This window comes from Danio aesculapii, chromosome 23, assembly GCF_903798145.1.
Source record: "Danio aesculapii chromosome 23, fDanAes4.1, whole genome shotgun sequence".
In the NCBI taxonomy this organism is placed as follows: domain Eukaryota; kingdom Metazoa; phylum Chordata; class Actinopteri; order Cypriniformes; family Danionidae; genus Danio; species Danio aesculapii.
The window spans coordinates 26,397,636-26,414,693 of NC_079457.1; the positions used below are offsets into that span (position 1 = coordinate 26,397,636).

At 34.4% G+C, this 17,058-nt stretch overlaps 1 protein-coding gene across 2 annotated transcripts in view; it reads left to right on the plus strand.

The window, feature by feature from the left end:
* The first annotated feature begins 12,315 nt into the window (after positions 1 to 12,315).
* The window catches only part of nol4lb (nucleolar protein 4-like b), a 128,239-nt gene continuing 123,496 nt past the window's right edge, over positions 12,316 to 17,058 (plus strand). For both annotated transcript variants that reach the window (XM_056449508.1, XM_056449509.1), the window contains exon 1: positions 12,316 to 12,407. The gene's annotated coding sequence lies outside the window, so the exon portion shown is untranslated. The remainder of the gene's footprint in view (positions 12,408 to 17,058) is intronic.

Consider the following 17,058-nt stretch of genomic DNA (forward strand, 5'->3'; position numbering starts at 1 on the left):
GGTAATGGGTTGTTCATGGCTCTTTTAACTCAAAGCTGATAAAATCTATAAATGAGAAAGATGTTACATGGCTAAAATGTCTCCACATTCAAGAAGTCAAAAGGAAATTGTTGTCGCTTTGTGTTTATGAAACACCATAAGTGTATGTGACTGAATATGTGCGCATTAACGACACCCAACTACACACACAGACGAGTTAAAAACAAATCAGTCATCATTATTATCACCGTCAGAAGCATTAGCATCATGATCTTCACACAAACATTCACAATGGTGTTTCACACGACTCTCAGGACATCATTACAGTTGTGTGGGGGGAGAATGGGCTTAACTTTTTGTATGCATATTAGCATAATTTGCATATGTAAAATTTATAATTAGGCATTTGTTTGGCATTGTTAATTTGACAGAGGCAAAGTGCATGCAAAAAACAAACAAACAAAAAACTCTGGGGCAGATACTGACCTCTAGTGACTACTTGTAGAAATAACACACAAATCTCGAGCACAAATACCAGGCCTTACTATAAAAATGTGGGCTTATTTCACAAAGCAGCCACTGATTAATTGAGTCTTATATGTGTGTATATATGGGTCAAAGATAAGATGTCCCATTTTGGTGTTCCTCCATCTAATTAAATTAAATTAATGAAGATGATTTGTTAACAGAGAGTATATTATATGCAAGTGTCTACTTAATTATTTGTGTTAATAAGATTTAAAATAAATATGTAAAAAAGTCCAGTCATCATTTATGTTCTTATAATATAATATAATATAATATAATATAATATAATATAATATAATATAATGTAATGTAATGTAATGTAATGTAATGTAATATAATACAATACAATACAATGTAATATAATAAAATATTATATAATAAAATACAATACAATACAATGTAATGTAATGTAATGTAATGTAATGTAATGTTATGTAATATAATATAATATAATATAATATAATATAATATAATATAATATAATGTAATGTAAAGTAATATAATATAATATAATATAATATAATATAATATAATATAATATAATATAATATTATGTAGGGCAACGCGGTGGCGCAGTAGGTAGTGCTGTCACCTCACAGCAAGAAGGTCGCTGGTTCGAGCCTCGGCTGGGTCAGTTGGCATTTCTGTGTGAAGTTCTCCCTGCATTCGTGTGGGTTTCCTCCGGGTGCTCCGGTTTCCCCCACAGTCCAAAGACATGCGGTACAGGTGAATAGGGTAGGGTAAATTGTCTGTAGTGTATGAGTGTGAATAAGTGTGTATGGATGTTTCCCAGAGATGGGTTGCAGCTGGAAGGGCATCCGCTGCATAAAACATGTGTTATGTGGGTGGTTTTTTTTTTATTATTATTATGATTTTCATATTGTTTTCCTTTTTTTTTTTTAATTTATTTTCTTATTTGCTTTGCTTATGTTATATGTAGACAAAATATGTAAACAGAGAATTCTTTTCTTTCTGAATCTGTGTCTTTAATAAAACTTATTTGACAAAAAAATTAAATAAATTAAATAAATTAAAATAAACTAAAATAAACAAAAACAGCAGTGTTTACACAAATAGTCTTCTATCAGTTTGTTTGATCATGCCACCTTTGCTTTTGCCTTAATTTTATGTAAAAAAAATTTAACGTTGTGTTTATGTATTAAACACAATTTTAGTTTCATTTTATGTCAAGCCTCCCGTGGACAGGTGTTGAGGATTAGCAAGTCTGCAACACTTAAACAAATGCAGTTGGATGTCCAGTGTAATTGTTATGTCCATGTCAAAATATATGAATAAAAAAAAAAAAAAAAAAAAAAATAATAAAAAAATAAAATAAATAAACAAATAAATAAATAAATAAATAAATAATAAATAAATAAATAAACAAACAAATAAATAAATAAATAAATAAATAAATAAATGTATGTATGTATGTATGTATGTATGTATGTATGTATGTATGGATGTAAATCGTAATAGTATAGGTAAATGTTTCTATATAGTTAAAAACAACAATTCAAGCTATTAATAAACAGCAGATTTATACATAAGTATGTTTATGTGGCCTCACTTTCTCTCTCTCTCTTATGTTTTTTCTCAGAGAATAACCAGCCGAGCTCTTTGGCAGCTGATCTTATAGACTACAACATGCCTCTCACCACAACATACCTGAAGCAGAAGAAACTGCAGTGCATGAACAACAACGAGCAGGTAAAATCACACTTCTCTAACCTGTGGGTGCACTGGCTGACATATACTGTACAAGTCAGTGTGCTGGCATGAGCGTCTCTTTCAGTCCATCCAGATGGTGCAGAAATCACTGTGGGCGTTGTGCTTTACTGACAGCAGGCCTTTTTTTACTTGAGTTTGTGTTTATTTATTTTTATTGGACGGCACTGTGTAGTCGCCATTTTGTACTTGTTGCCCTGCTAAAATTTAGTTCATATACTTTTGACATTTTTTAATTGGACTTAATATTTTGAGGTTGATTTTATGTTTATTGCTTAAATATATACTGTACTTGCATTATAAAGAAGTATTATCATTTTGTTTTATTTCTTCATTTTAATAATTACTTTTGCATGTTTAATAAAATATTTAGTATATTTAATGAATTTATTATTTTAATATTAAAATTTTTTAAATTTATTTGAAATGTATACATTTATTATTTTAATATTTTAGTTTTAGATTTTATTTTAAAGATTAGTTAAAGTAAGTTCATAGCTAAAAATATTGACAGCAGGCATTTTATTTTAGTTTAGTGGAGTTTTTATTTTTTTTAATTGGCTGTTATAGAAAGTTGCTGTTTTATTTTATTTCAGCAGTGGTTGTAATGTGCAGGATGATGAACTGTGGTCAGCTGTGGGTGGATGTGAGTTTCGGTGCTGTTTTGAAGGAATGGCAGTCGGTTAGTTCCCTTCCAATTAACAAGTGTTCTGAGCAGCTGGCTAATTAGCTGAGGTGTGAGAGAACCGGTGGAGTGCCAATCTTAACCAAGAAAGGCAAACTCCACTTAAGCCAAATTGTACACACACACACACACACACACACACACACACACACACACACACACACACACACACACACACACACACACACACACACACACACACACACACACACACACAGACAAATGTCTTCAGCTCTTACTTTATTTGAAAGTTTGCTTTCAAATATTGCTGTTAGTTTTCCTCAGAATTGGATGTATTCAATCATTCTGCCAGTTTCTTTGATTGATTTTATTCATTTATTATTTCTAAAAACAATAAGGGCACCATTTATGTAATGTATACAGATTCATTCAGGCTAAATTCACTATTTATTACATTTATATTTCAATTTTTATTCATAATAAAACAATAATAAAACAACAACATCATAAGAAAGTTCAGAGATGGCAAAAGCACACAAATCCTTTACTCAAGTAGAAGTACAGATACTCATGTTTAAAACGACTCTGGTAAAAGTTGAAGTACTGATTACACTTTTGTACTCAAGTAAAAGTAAAGAAGTACGGCCTCAAAAATGTACTTAAGTAAAAAGTACCCATTACTACTACATGTTTTAGTTTCACTAGGAAGGTAAATACCTGATTTCCCCGCATGTATCACAATCCTGATGCAAACTCACATCGTTCATCATGCTGTTTTGCTGCTGTTGAATCAAAAACAACAGCTGCCCTTCATGTTCATACACTCCAAAAATAATTCTGTAGGCCTGTATATATTTATAAATAATGTCTTGTGTTTTACACTGAATTCTGTCCAAAATACATTACATTTTTCTAATTTTGTATTTGAATATTTTTTTATTGAATATATTGAAAATACATTTTCTGTTGCTAAAATAAATACTTATTGTATTTGACTGCAAACATTTTTTTTGCTTCAGCAGCTCTCATACATAACTTGTTATTTTAATGTTTTTTTTTTCTCAGGGTATTGTGGATATTTTATTTAATGGATAAACATTAATTTTAATGCTAAAAGCTACATACACCATTTGTTTACCTTAAGCATTTGTATAGCATATTCTTTACTGGAATGTGTCTCTTGTTTACCTGTGATCTAATCAAGCAAAATGTGTCTTATTACCATGGCAGAATCAGGGCAGAATCAGTCATGTTAAATTCGCCGTCTCCCTCTGTCTCATCTGCGTAGTTATCCTTGCCTTTTATAGTATTCTTCATAAACTAGCCTACATAGGGTGTGTGATAGTCTTGGTTGAAAAAAGCACACACTGCAGCATGCAGGTGCGCAATGACAAAAATAGACTGACTGCATCAAAAAGGTGCTACAATTGCGCAATGACAAGAAATAATACAGATCGTGCCACTGAACACATGAAAGCAAAAGTTCATTCAGTCATTCATTTTATTTTTCGACTTAGTCCCTTTATTAATCAGGGGTCGCCACAGCGGAATTAACTGCCAACTTATCCAGCATATGTTTTATGCAGCGGAAGCCCTTCCAGCTGCAACCCATCACTGGGAAACATCCATACACACTCATTCACACACATACACTACGGACAATTTAGCTCACCCAATTCACCTGTACCACATGTCTTTGGACTTGTGGGGGAAACCAGAGCACCCGGAGGAAACCCACGTGAACACGGGGAGAACATGCAAAGCCCACACAGAAACGGCAACTGACCAAACTGAGGCTTGAACCAACAACCTTCTTGCTGTGAGGCGAACGTGCTACCCACTGCGCACCGTGCAGTCCTGAACTGTATTAATTCTATTTTTAACAATAACACTTCATAAAAACAGTCCGCAGACAGACTTTTTTCTAACATTTTTCTAACATGTCATCGGAGGGGGAACAGCCCACCTATTAGTGACAATCTCTCCCTTATTAACATTTGTTAATAAGTGAGAAGCAGCGGTCCGCCTTTAGAGTTTTAGCACTGCACCTGCTGAAGATAATATCAGCGACAAATAAGGCATTATAAATGTGGAGTTTTAGGATGCACAAATGAGCACCGTAGTCTCCACAGACCTTCTTCTGAGATTCTTTTTTGACATTTTCAGTTTTTCACACAGATGTTGTTAGTCCTGTTTTTGAATCTCCCACTATGCTGGGGTTTAGGCATTTGAAAAGAGGGCTGGGAGCACAATCTCATTTGAATTTAAAGGGACAGTCACCAAAATGACACAATTTGGATCAAAGCCTAAAAGGGGCTGTTTCAAAGAGTTTTGAAAAATAATTTGTGTTGTATTTTGAGCTGAAACGTCACATATACACTCTAGGGACATCAGAGACTTATTTTATATCTTTTAACAAGAGAAATAATAGGCCCCTTTAAGATGACAAAAACAAACAAATCATGGTTTTAAACAACATCATGATAATGTTAAGACCAACTAGAGGCGATCACACATAAACACATAAAAAATGATTCACTCTTCAAGCAATATTTTAGAAAAGGAACTATATACATTTATTTACAAACAATAATACTAATGATGTTATAACAATAACAGGGATTAATTCAAAGCCAAAAAAACAAACATAATAATCTATTTATTACCTGATAAAAATTAAAATAACAAGGTGAAAAAATATATTCAGATCCTAATCCAAAATCTAATATCCAAACAACAGAATGAGTAAAACATCTCACTTATTACTTCTCTTAACATGCATACAATAAATCAGCCTTGGTGGGTATAGTTTGCAGACTAGGAACAGATAAAAAAAAAACAGAGTCAAAAACAAAACATCAAAACAGAATGGCATGCAATCGGCTACTACTAAAGTTGAGGAGGGCTTTTTCACATAAATCAGATACCAATCAATTTGAGGACGAGCAATAGGATTCTCACTGGCTGGATGCAGATCATGTCTTTCCATCCATAGAGATACTACAAAAATACAAACATATTTCCATACAAAAACACTAGATGTAACAATATTATTAGACCAAATATTAATAGCAGGGTTCTAAAATACCTTTTCATTGCTGTAAAAACCTGTCTGAACCAGCATTGACACTAGTCTACTAGTCTTTTCCACCTCGGTGCACATAAAAATGTTTTTATGCTCAATATTTTGCTTCCATTTTCCTGTTATTGTGTGCGAGATGCAGGACAAGACATGCTGAAGTTTGATTTCCTCTCATTACAGAGTCTACCTGCGCACTGCAGTCATTTGCTTCCAATTTGCGGTGAAAATTCCTCCAAGATTCTTTTGTATCAAGCGTCCTAATATAAAAGCTCACAATACTTAGAAATCTATGTTTGGAAACGCATACCTTGTTTTTATGTGAGAAGGTTTCGCTTGGAGAAAATTGTGTGGAGCAGACCGGAAATGTGTGTGTGTGTGTGTGTGTGTGTGTGTGTGTGTGTGTGTGTGTGTGTGTGCGCGTGCGTTTGTGGAGGAGACTCTTTCCAGAATTCCATTCAAATTCATTAGACCGGAATGACATACAAAAATGTGTAATTTAAAGTAAACTGAATCATAATAAAATAATAATGCAAAATGCTTAAATGTGATGGGGAACATTTGAGGGTTTTAAACCACTAATAGAATTGACGTTTTCCTACATTTTGTGCCTTAGCTCAAGATTCTAACCTCAAAGCCACATGGCTAAAACAGAATTTGATATGTTTTTGTCTCATATTATTATTTTTACTAGTGAATGAGATACTTACTGAAATATCACAATAACTGAGTTGACATATAATTATTCTTATACTGGTATATCCTAAACATTTTGCACAAATGAACAAGATAAGAATAAATTACATGGCTCAATGCCTTCCAGTTTCCCACCAGATGAAGTGACATCCCTTGGAACAAGTCACATTTTTTTCTATCAGTGCTTTACAGATTGTTATGCCTTTTTATAATCAAATAAAAAAGACCAGAATATAGAGTGACAGAAATTACAGAAAATACAAATAATACAAAAAATAGAAGTTGCGATGTAAAAGCGATGAGGGGGAAAAGGAAAAAAAACAATGATAAGTTGAAAGTCCACTAGAGTAGAGTAGAAGCATTGGAGCTACAAATGAAGGATTTACAAAGAGGTTTCAAAACTATTAATGTAGAAATGTTATTTGGATTTTTAGGTAACAACATTGTCAATAAAAATAGATTTAATGCATAACAAAGCCATGCACGTCTTAGCATACTTAAGATTTTGGTCTGCTTTAATTTAAAATTAACTCATATAAATTTGACATAATTATTTGATATTTAAAATGATATTTTTAATATTAATTAACATTCATACTTGTATACAATGCAACATTTGGTGCCAAACTAACTAGCCTCTACACTCTCCGAAATAAAGGTATGCGAGCTGTCACTGGGGTGGTACCCTTTCGAAAGGTACAAATTTGTACCTAAAAGGTCCATATTAATACCTCAAGGGTACATATTTAAAAAGTACAAAAGTGTTCCTATTAAAATTTTTAGGTACTAATATATACTTTTGAGGTACCAATATGGACCCTTTAAGTACAAATGTGTACCTTTTGAAAAGGTACCGCCCCAGTGACAGCTCGCATACCTTTATTTCTGAGAGTGTGCTATAAATAGTACTATGTATTGTTACATTGGGGGAAATAGGTATTGAACACGTCACCTTTTTTTTCAGAAAATGTATTTACTCTTGACTTTAATTTTTTTCTCCGGATGTTGGTAACAACCAAAGAAATCCATGTATACAAAAAAAACCAAACAAATCTAATTCGTTTACAAATTAAGTTATACACATGAAGAAAGAGAGGTGTAGAAAGGCAGTGAAAGCCCAGGCAGCAGCTGAAATCTCTCAGCAGTTATTCAGCAACCCTCTGCCCTTCATCATTGTAAATTAATATCAGCTACTTCAGTCCAACATCTACATTACCAGGATGATGAAGATGAAACCAGGGTGGACATTCTAGCAAGACAATTATCCAAAACACAGCCAATTAAACTCTCAAATGCTTTCAGAGAAAGAAAATCAAGCTGTAGAATGGCTCAGTCAATCCCCTGACTTGAATCTAATAGAAAATACAAATTAAAGATCTATTTTGATAGACGAGACCCACAGAAACATCAAGATTTTTACACTCTGTTGAAGTCTGTAAACAAAATCACACCTGAGCAATGCATGTGACTTCATTGTCCATATGAGAGACGTCTTTAAGTTGCCATCACCAAAAAAATCCTTTTAAATAAAGCATTAAATACATTTTAGTAGTTCAGTACTTTCTCCTTGTGTCATCCCAATGTTATTACACATAATTCATTTTTCGGATTTTTATTTTGTTTTATTTTTATGTTTTGATTCGATGTCAACAGCTCTTTTAGAAATTTTATTATTTCCTGGAAAAAAACATGACATGTTTAATACTCATTTCCCCCACTGTGTATCAGCTATACTATAAGCAAATTTAGTCTAAATTTGCTAGTAGATTTGTTAAAAAGACACTAAATTTTCTTGCTAAAAAATAAAAAAGTTTTTATAACACTACATTTTAATATTAACAAGGTTGCCATCATTTAAAAACAATAATGAAATATTCATGTGTACTACAGTTCAGTGGTAATTTGAATAAATAAATAAATATACAGTATACTGTATATTTTACTTTCTAAAGCTGGCGGATGATCATTTTGAAGGTTAAGTTCCTCCTTTCATCATTAAAGGCCCTATTTTATTTTCCCCAAGGTGCCAAGAGGCTGATGGAGAAAGCCAGAGTAAGACACACAGACTAAGTGCTGAGATATACAGTAGAAATGGCAAAAAAAGCAACCCAGAAGCTGTGCAAATGGCACAAATAAGCAGAGTAATTAACGGAGAGGCCCTGGGCTGAGCAGAGGAGCAGAGGATGTGTCTCGATCGGCCCTGCAGGACGCGAGTGTCCAGCTCAATTCAATAAAGAAGGAAATTAGCAGCATCCTTCCTGCAGGCTGCAGAGGGGGATGGAGGAGATTAAGCAGAGGGGGATCTTCATTATCCTTTATGGCCTTCTTTTCCCCATTTGCTGTTTCTCCTCTTCAGGAAACTCATTTCATGCTCTCTCCTCCTTTAGCTCTTTCTCTCTACTCTGGGGAAAGGTGTGAGATTATCAAATATTCTTGCAAATGATGTTGGTGCGCCACTGTCATAGATAACAGATGATGAGTTTTATTCCTTATTAGCTTTACTTTTTCATGCAATAAATGATCTATCTATCTATCTATCTATCTATCTATCTATCTATCTATCTATCTATCTATCTGTCTGTCTGTCTGTCCGTCCGTCCGTCCGTCCGTCCGTCCGTCCGTCCGTCCGTCCGTCCGTCCGTCCGTCCGTCCGTCCGTCCGTCCGTCCGTCCGTCCGTCCGTCCAGGTAAATGGCAGCTGTGGTTTCTGTAATTTTACTGTACAATATATGGTTGGAATGTAAACTGTTGAAGAAATTAACTATAAAATGTAAAAGAAATGTCTACAATTTACAGTAACTTGTCGTAGTTCATTCATTTATTGTCATACACCAATGCTTTAAAGTACTATCATCTGCACAGTGTAGCTTTGTTAGACAGACAAAAACACAACCATATACAGGTGTGGATAAGAAAGACATATAATGAACCACAGCTCATCACACACAACTTTTCCCACACTATAAAACCCGTTAAGTTAGCTCAAACTGTTTGAGGAAACTGATTGCGGCAAACCAAGTTTTGAAACAAAATGGTTTGAGTACTGTAAATTATATATACTGTATGTTGAGTCACATACACATGTATCATTTGTGTTGATATTCTCAAACATTTAGAGTATTAGTAACTTAAGTTAAGTTATCAAATCATATTATCTCACATAACGTAAATAAATTAAGTCCAAGCAACTATATAACTGCTCAATTGTTTTGGTATTGCCCAAAGTTAATGTACAAAAATACAATTAATTCATTCATAACTCATTTGATTTGAGTTCTGTTTAATATAATCAGTTAGCAAAACTCTTTTTCATTGAGTCAAGGTAAGATTTAAAAAAATTAAAAGTTAAACTAACTTATTTCATTTGGTGATTCTCACAGTTAGGTTTTACAATGCACAAGCAGAGAAGCATACTAATATATAGAAGGTGCCCGGTGTCATTTACACAAATATTAAACACCAGCATGGTAGCACACATAAATTTAAAGTAATGCAGAAAAAATTATATTTCAAAGTTACATGTAACATAAAACGCTAATGTTTATACTGTACGGTAACTATAAAAAAAACTAAATAGAACCATAGTTATGGCAACGAAAAAGCATAAAAGTGAAGTGTCATGCAGGGAATTATGTGAAAAAAATTTGGTTATTCATCATATACATACAATTAAGCAGGTTAAGGATTTTTACTCTACCATTTTTACAGTTTTTTTATCATTAATATCGCTGACATTTTTTACAGTACATAGTTTGTATGTTCTGTTGTATTTGGAAGCGTATAGTCTAATGTCTCTCTGGGTAAAGGTGTAAAAAAATTGTTGAAAGATTTCTCATGATCATTTTCAAAGCTTATCTTCATGTCTTTTTTCTTCTTTAGCTTTTTAAATCCGATGTTATGTATTTTTGGCATGAAGTAGATGTTTTGTTCTATTGACTAAGAATATTAAAGAATTAGACAATTGCCCTTTAGTCAGCAGTTGCTGCTTAAAATGTTTCTTGGCAATATCTGCCTTGCCATGATCAAATATTCTTGCCATCAAAACCAAATATTTATTGCAACCTTCATATTAATATTGTCATAGATGCCTGATTATAGATTTTATTCCATCTACGTTTCCATTTTCATGCAATACATGGATAGTCAATGTTTTCTTATGTGGCTGTCGGTCGGTTTTGCTGTTGTTTGCAAGTGTTAAATGTATGTTGTTCATTGTCACGCTGAAATATTAGTAGTGTCAAATATGGCAGAGGTGGCAAGTCTAACAGTGTGAGTGAATGTGAATGTGTCATTTGTTCCTATAAAAAATAGCTGTACTGTGCCATTTTGTCTGTAGGTGGCAGATTTACCAAGCAATTCATTCTGCTAACTAACAACTCTTACTAGCTGCACAAAGCTGCCTTACATTTGTTGGCTTATTTTATACACTAAGAGTTTTAAAGTGGTGACTTTTCTGTTACTATGATTATTTTTTGTTAATTGCTTATGCATTTTTGAGTATGCATTTATTTTGACAGGTGTCATATACAATCAATTATAAAATATCATATTTTTATGTTAGATTTTATATAATTATTTATGTATATGGGATATTAATCCTACTTTTTTTAAAAAAATTGTCTATATGGATTATACAGTGAAAATTAAACTTTTTCAATTGGTCTAAAATATTACTTTATTATTAATATTACTTAGTTATAACACCATTACATCACTTAGTTCCTTTTTTAAAACTTATTTTAGTGCTGTATTTCCTGTATTCAATTTTTTAACTTATTTATTTTAAATTATTTTTCATTATTCATTTTACTTTGTACATATTTTGATTTATCTTTTTATATATTTTAACATTTATAACATTTTTGAACAATTTTTTTTATTATTTATTAGTCAATTTTTCATTTATATTAATGCATTTGGCCGATGCTTTTATCCACATTGGCATGTATTAAAGGTTCAGATTTTATCTTTATTGCATCTCTAGTTCTTGATTTCACTGTGAACACACAACCTTGGCAATCCTAGCTCTGATTATTACTAATATCACTCATTATTATAACTACTACTAATATTATTATTATTATTTAGCTTTTTGCCAATTATTTCCACAAACCCTATCATAAAGACGCTGTATTAGTCAAGTATTCTTCAGAATGACTTAAAATACAATAAAACATTCAATCCTTTTCCGAACATCAATCTAAATATAACTTAAGAACAATATAATTGCTGTTATGTACCATTTGCATTATAAGCCACACAACTGTATTTTCCGCTTCCTTTGAATGTATGTGCTTCTCTTGAGGGCTCCATTAGTGACTCATGAATCAAAGTGTGTGTCTAGGCTATGTGTGTGTGCATGTGTGTGATGTTAACTGGGTAATAGGAACAGTATCACGATGGGGAGTTTGCGATCTTGATATAGGCTATGTAGGAAAACTGTGCCGATTCTTGTTTGAATTTAATATGAATTCAATGGAGTAGAGTAAGATGGAGGCGGAAAGGAGGAGATGTGAACTGCTGTAAAGTAATTTTGGTGATTCTGTCCCCTCACTGTACAGTAATTATATCAGGCGCGTGACGTCGGCGTGCGCGGTCCCGCCTCCGTCTTCGGGCTGGTTGCTTGCTGGGGAGGCTCTCGCGACCGCGCACAGATATTGTAGCGATATTAAACGGATAGAGAGAGTGGAGAGGAGAGGGGCTCTGCAACGAGGGGAGACCCTAGAAGATTATTAACAACACACCCGCGAAGGTAAGGATTCAATTAGACTGGCATGACTTCATTATCTTAAATAGCAGCATATTACGGATTTCCCTACAGCTGAAAACGGCGTTTTGTTGACTGGTGCTGCAAGGAGCGCGTGAGAAGGTCGTTATTTGTGTTTACTTGTTCAGTTAACGTTAGGCTTTTAATTCGGAGTTATGACATATGTAAAGTTGCACAGTTAAAACGAGTGTGGTTCATTACGATGGTTATAACCTGTACAAACACGCAGCGCATTTGCCGGTCAAGTTTAACTGTATAATTTGCTGACGGAATTTAGTATTATTTATGAAGTGAGTTTTTTATGTTTAACGAGTCGCAGTAGGGATACCTTGGCAACAGGATAGCGACTGTAGACGCTTAAGATTTGTTTACCATTAGTCAGCTTTTATTTAGTTGTGGCTGTCATATCTGCACGCTTGATGCATTATTGATCATCCACGCACGTATGCTGACAGATGCGTGAATTTCCCTTATTATTTATTATATATATATATGGGACATTCTAACAGAAACGTACATTATCTGTCCCTGAAATAAAAACATTAATACAGTGAATAAAGAGTATTTCATTCCAAACATTTCTAAAATGGACTGATGTGAGTTGTTTTGTAAAGGAATATGTCATTCATTTGGTTCTCAGATTTTTTTTATTAAAAAGACTTTAGAATTTGTACAAACCCGGTCATCGTCCTTGTCCACAGCCAAATTGAACCTACTAATAGTTTTGTTATGCTAAAAACTGTTATTTAGAAAAATACTAAGTTGTTATCATTCACAACAATTGATTAAAAGCATCAAATTATAAATAAATTCCTCAAATAATTACTTCAAATAGGTAATACAAATGAATTTACAATTGTCCCCATGTTTCTGCCAGTCCCGTCACATTTGCATTAAATTTAACAAAATGTGTGCAAGGCTATGACTCGGAAGTGACATCATTTGATGGAGAAGCTGTCAATGGTCAAGGATGTGTTCTATCATTGATTTGTATGATTTTACGCTTGTTTTTGTCTCATTTTTTTTGAGGACGACAAGCTTAGATCATGTCCTGTCACATTTTTTTATAAGTGAAAATGTACATTTCTGGTAGAATGTGCCATATATGTGGAAAACATATGAGGACATTGAGTAGACTTTATGCGAAGTCCTCTTCTTTTTATAACACTGCAGATATAGGAAAATGTGAGAATAACATATAAATATGAGAATCTTCTGTCTGTTTTGGAAATTGTTTATGGATCTTGACATTGTTCTAGCTTTTTGTACAAATTACAGCTATTTATAACTGATATTATAGTAATATAGTGTCATTTTATGTTATATGAATGGATTCACATCAGAATAAGTTTGAAGTTTTAATGGTAAGAATTTTCCTGGACAACTGTACAAGCAACATGATATATTGGATTAAATATGAAATTCCTCAATGTGCTTTTGCTGAACAATTATAAATGTGCACTTAACTATGAAAACTTGTTTTAAACAATATGCTTGCTGATTAGGATGTTGCAGAATATGATTAAGTCAAAAACTATTCTTATTTGATAACTCTGCTTTATAATGTGTCCGGCATGCACTTTGAAGCGTTTTGTTGTGGGTTTTGTGTAGATCTGGCAAAGCTGGTTCTGCAGGCTGTCGTCGTTATATGGCATGATGGCCTGAAACCAGAGAACTGCTTACTAACTTACAAATCTCACAAAGTGCTTTTTGCATCATTACATTTCAGAGGTTTATGCCTTTGATGATCCTTTTAGGGTCTGTATGATACCATTTCACACACTACTGCATTGAGTCAGTATAAAAATCTTTCAAATAAAAACACTTTTATTTCTTTGATAGACATTTGTACTCTCCTGTGAACAAGTATTGTGAAAAAAAAAAGTTACTCTGCATCGTTTTGCACAATTAATAGACAGCTCAGCAGATATTCCGGAGTTGTTTCTGTCTCTTCTGCTCTTCTGTGCCTCTGGCAGGTGGTTTGCAGACTGATGTGGGCGTCTAAGAACCGAAGAAATGTGACACTGAGTCAAATGCCAAAATTTAGTTTTTTCTTTACTTCTTTTTCCACATCACTCCATTTTGGCATGATACACAATCCATATTTTAGCACTGTTTCTCACATTTTACAGAGCCTTTTGAATGTTTTTTATGTTTAATGGCTTTATAAATGAAGAGCGAAGAGGGTTGACGAAGGGTTAAAGGCTTTAAAACCGCCTTTATCATCCTCTGCCTTCTGCCAGAGCTTCACAAGGATAAAGCCTACCAAAATAAAATCACTTTTCCTGACCCCCACGTCACACTGTCCAGCAGAAGGGAAGCTCTGTGAGCCATAATCCCTCCCTAAAGCCAAGCTGTTCGGCAGTGAGGATCTCCCTCGCTCCTTCTCTCCCTCCTCCTCGTGCTTTATAGGCATCTAAATAGTCAAACTCATCCTCTCCCATTTTTTTCCCGTTCACTTCTGCTTGTTCTCCTCATTCTCTCCCCCTCTGTCCTTTCTCAGCTTGAATCTATTGTTCTTTGTATTGTCCCTGCGGTATTCCAATGACTGTCTCTTTTGCTTCTTGGCTCTCCGAGAGGGTCTGTACCATCCTCTGCTCTTCTCCAGCTATTACAAGACGCATCAAAATTCCCATCTGGAGCCTCGCGATGCGCGTCTTTCTCAGCGCCACTGTTTTAGTGTCCCATGGGTCTGTATGACCACTTGTTCTCACATCATTGCAGATGGGACGTGTTGTATCTTAAAGTCAATGTGAAGTTTAAATTGATGCCATTTGCTCTAGTAATACACACATTTTTGTTGTGAATGTTGAAAAATGACTATCATTAAAGGGATAGTTCACAAAAATGCTTAAAATTACATCATTGTTGTTCTCCCTCATGCGGTTTTTAACATTTATGCGTTCTTCTGTTGAACACAAAAGAGGATATTTTGAAGGAGACTAGTTGCACATTGGCATCCATAGTAGGAATAAAATTGCCATGGAAGTGAATGGGTTTCAGCTGCCAGCATTTTTCAGAATATCTTCTTTCTGTTCAACAGAAGAAAGAAGCCCAAACAGGTTTTGAACAAGAGAAAGGTGAGTAAATGATGACAGAATTTTATTTTTGGGTGAACAAACCCTTTAAACAACACATTGAGAATGATACACGTTGATTTATACATATACTGTATCTTGAAAGAACTTTATGCTCACCAAAGCTACATTTAGAGGAATGCAGTGGTGCAGTAGGTAGTGCTGTTGCCTCACAGCAAGAAGGTCGCTGGTTCGAGCCTCAGCTGGGCCAGTTGGCATTTCTGTGTGGAGTTTGCATGTTCTCCCTGCATTCGCGTGGGTTTCCTCCGGGTGCTCCGGTTTCCCCCACAGTCCAAAGACATGCGGTACAGGTGAATTGGGAAGGCTAAATTGTCCGTAGTGTATGAGTGTGTATGGGTGTTTTCCAGAGATGGGTTGCGGCTGGAAGGGCATCCGCTGCGTAAAACATGTGCTCGATAAGTTGGCGGTTCATTCCGCTGTGGCGACCCCAGATTAATTAAGGGACTAAGCCGAAAAGAAAATGAATGAAGCTACATTTATTGATCAAAAATAGAACAAAAATATATCTATAGCTTTACTCTTTATTTATTGTTTTCTTTATCCATTTTAGTCCTGTCTTTTTTTGTCACTGATATTGAAAGCTGATTGCTGTCACTGTTAAGCCCAATCACAGTTCTTTTTTTTTTTTTTTTACCCCTACCTCTTCCCCTTGGCCCTTGAGTGTGAGTGGGCTTCAAATTTTACTCCTAAGAAATTGGACACCACTATAACACCCACACACATCATCACGTCATCGTGAGCTCGTACTTCATACGACATTGACGATGATGACTGCTGTAGTTACTGCAGGTGCGTTTTTTTTGTATTTATTCTCAGGAAATCACTGAAGGCAACGATATCGTGTTATCATAATGATATAATGCCACAATAAGATCGTAACTGTACTGTGTATTTACACCGTGGCCATACCAGACACTGTAAAAAGCTCGTTCCCAGCCCCTAGACTTTTCTGACAGGGTATTCAAGTGTCTACTATACAAGAGGACTACTATACAAGAGTTATTATTTTAGATTATAGATAGTGAAATTTAGGGTTTTCTGTATCGTTTTTTTTTTTTTAAAGCATTACGGTAAAACACAAACGCCATTATGAATGGATTAAAACATATGCTTGTTAATTATAAAAGATTGTAAAAATGACAAAAAATAATAATTTGTACATCTCTTTACTTCTGTGTGCAGCCATGCTGCTGTTGTAGATATTGTATTCTGGGAAATTTTTTAACCCAATGGGCTGTGTCCAAAACCACCTACTACTCAGTAGGTACTGCATTTGATTTTAAACGTACTACTCAGCAGTTAGAAAAGTATGTTATATATAGTATTAATGTGAGCAGTATAAATAGAATTCGAATGTACTACATCCGCCATTTTGTCATGATCACATGACCTACTCGTGTCAGTTGCTTCGCTTCACTCCCATTCATGAATTCTCTCATACGGGCATCATGGGATAGTGTGGCATCCATCCAATGCACACTTCAGAATCTTACCGGAGGTAGTAGGTCATCCGGGTACTTCTCGCATTGATTTTTGAA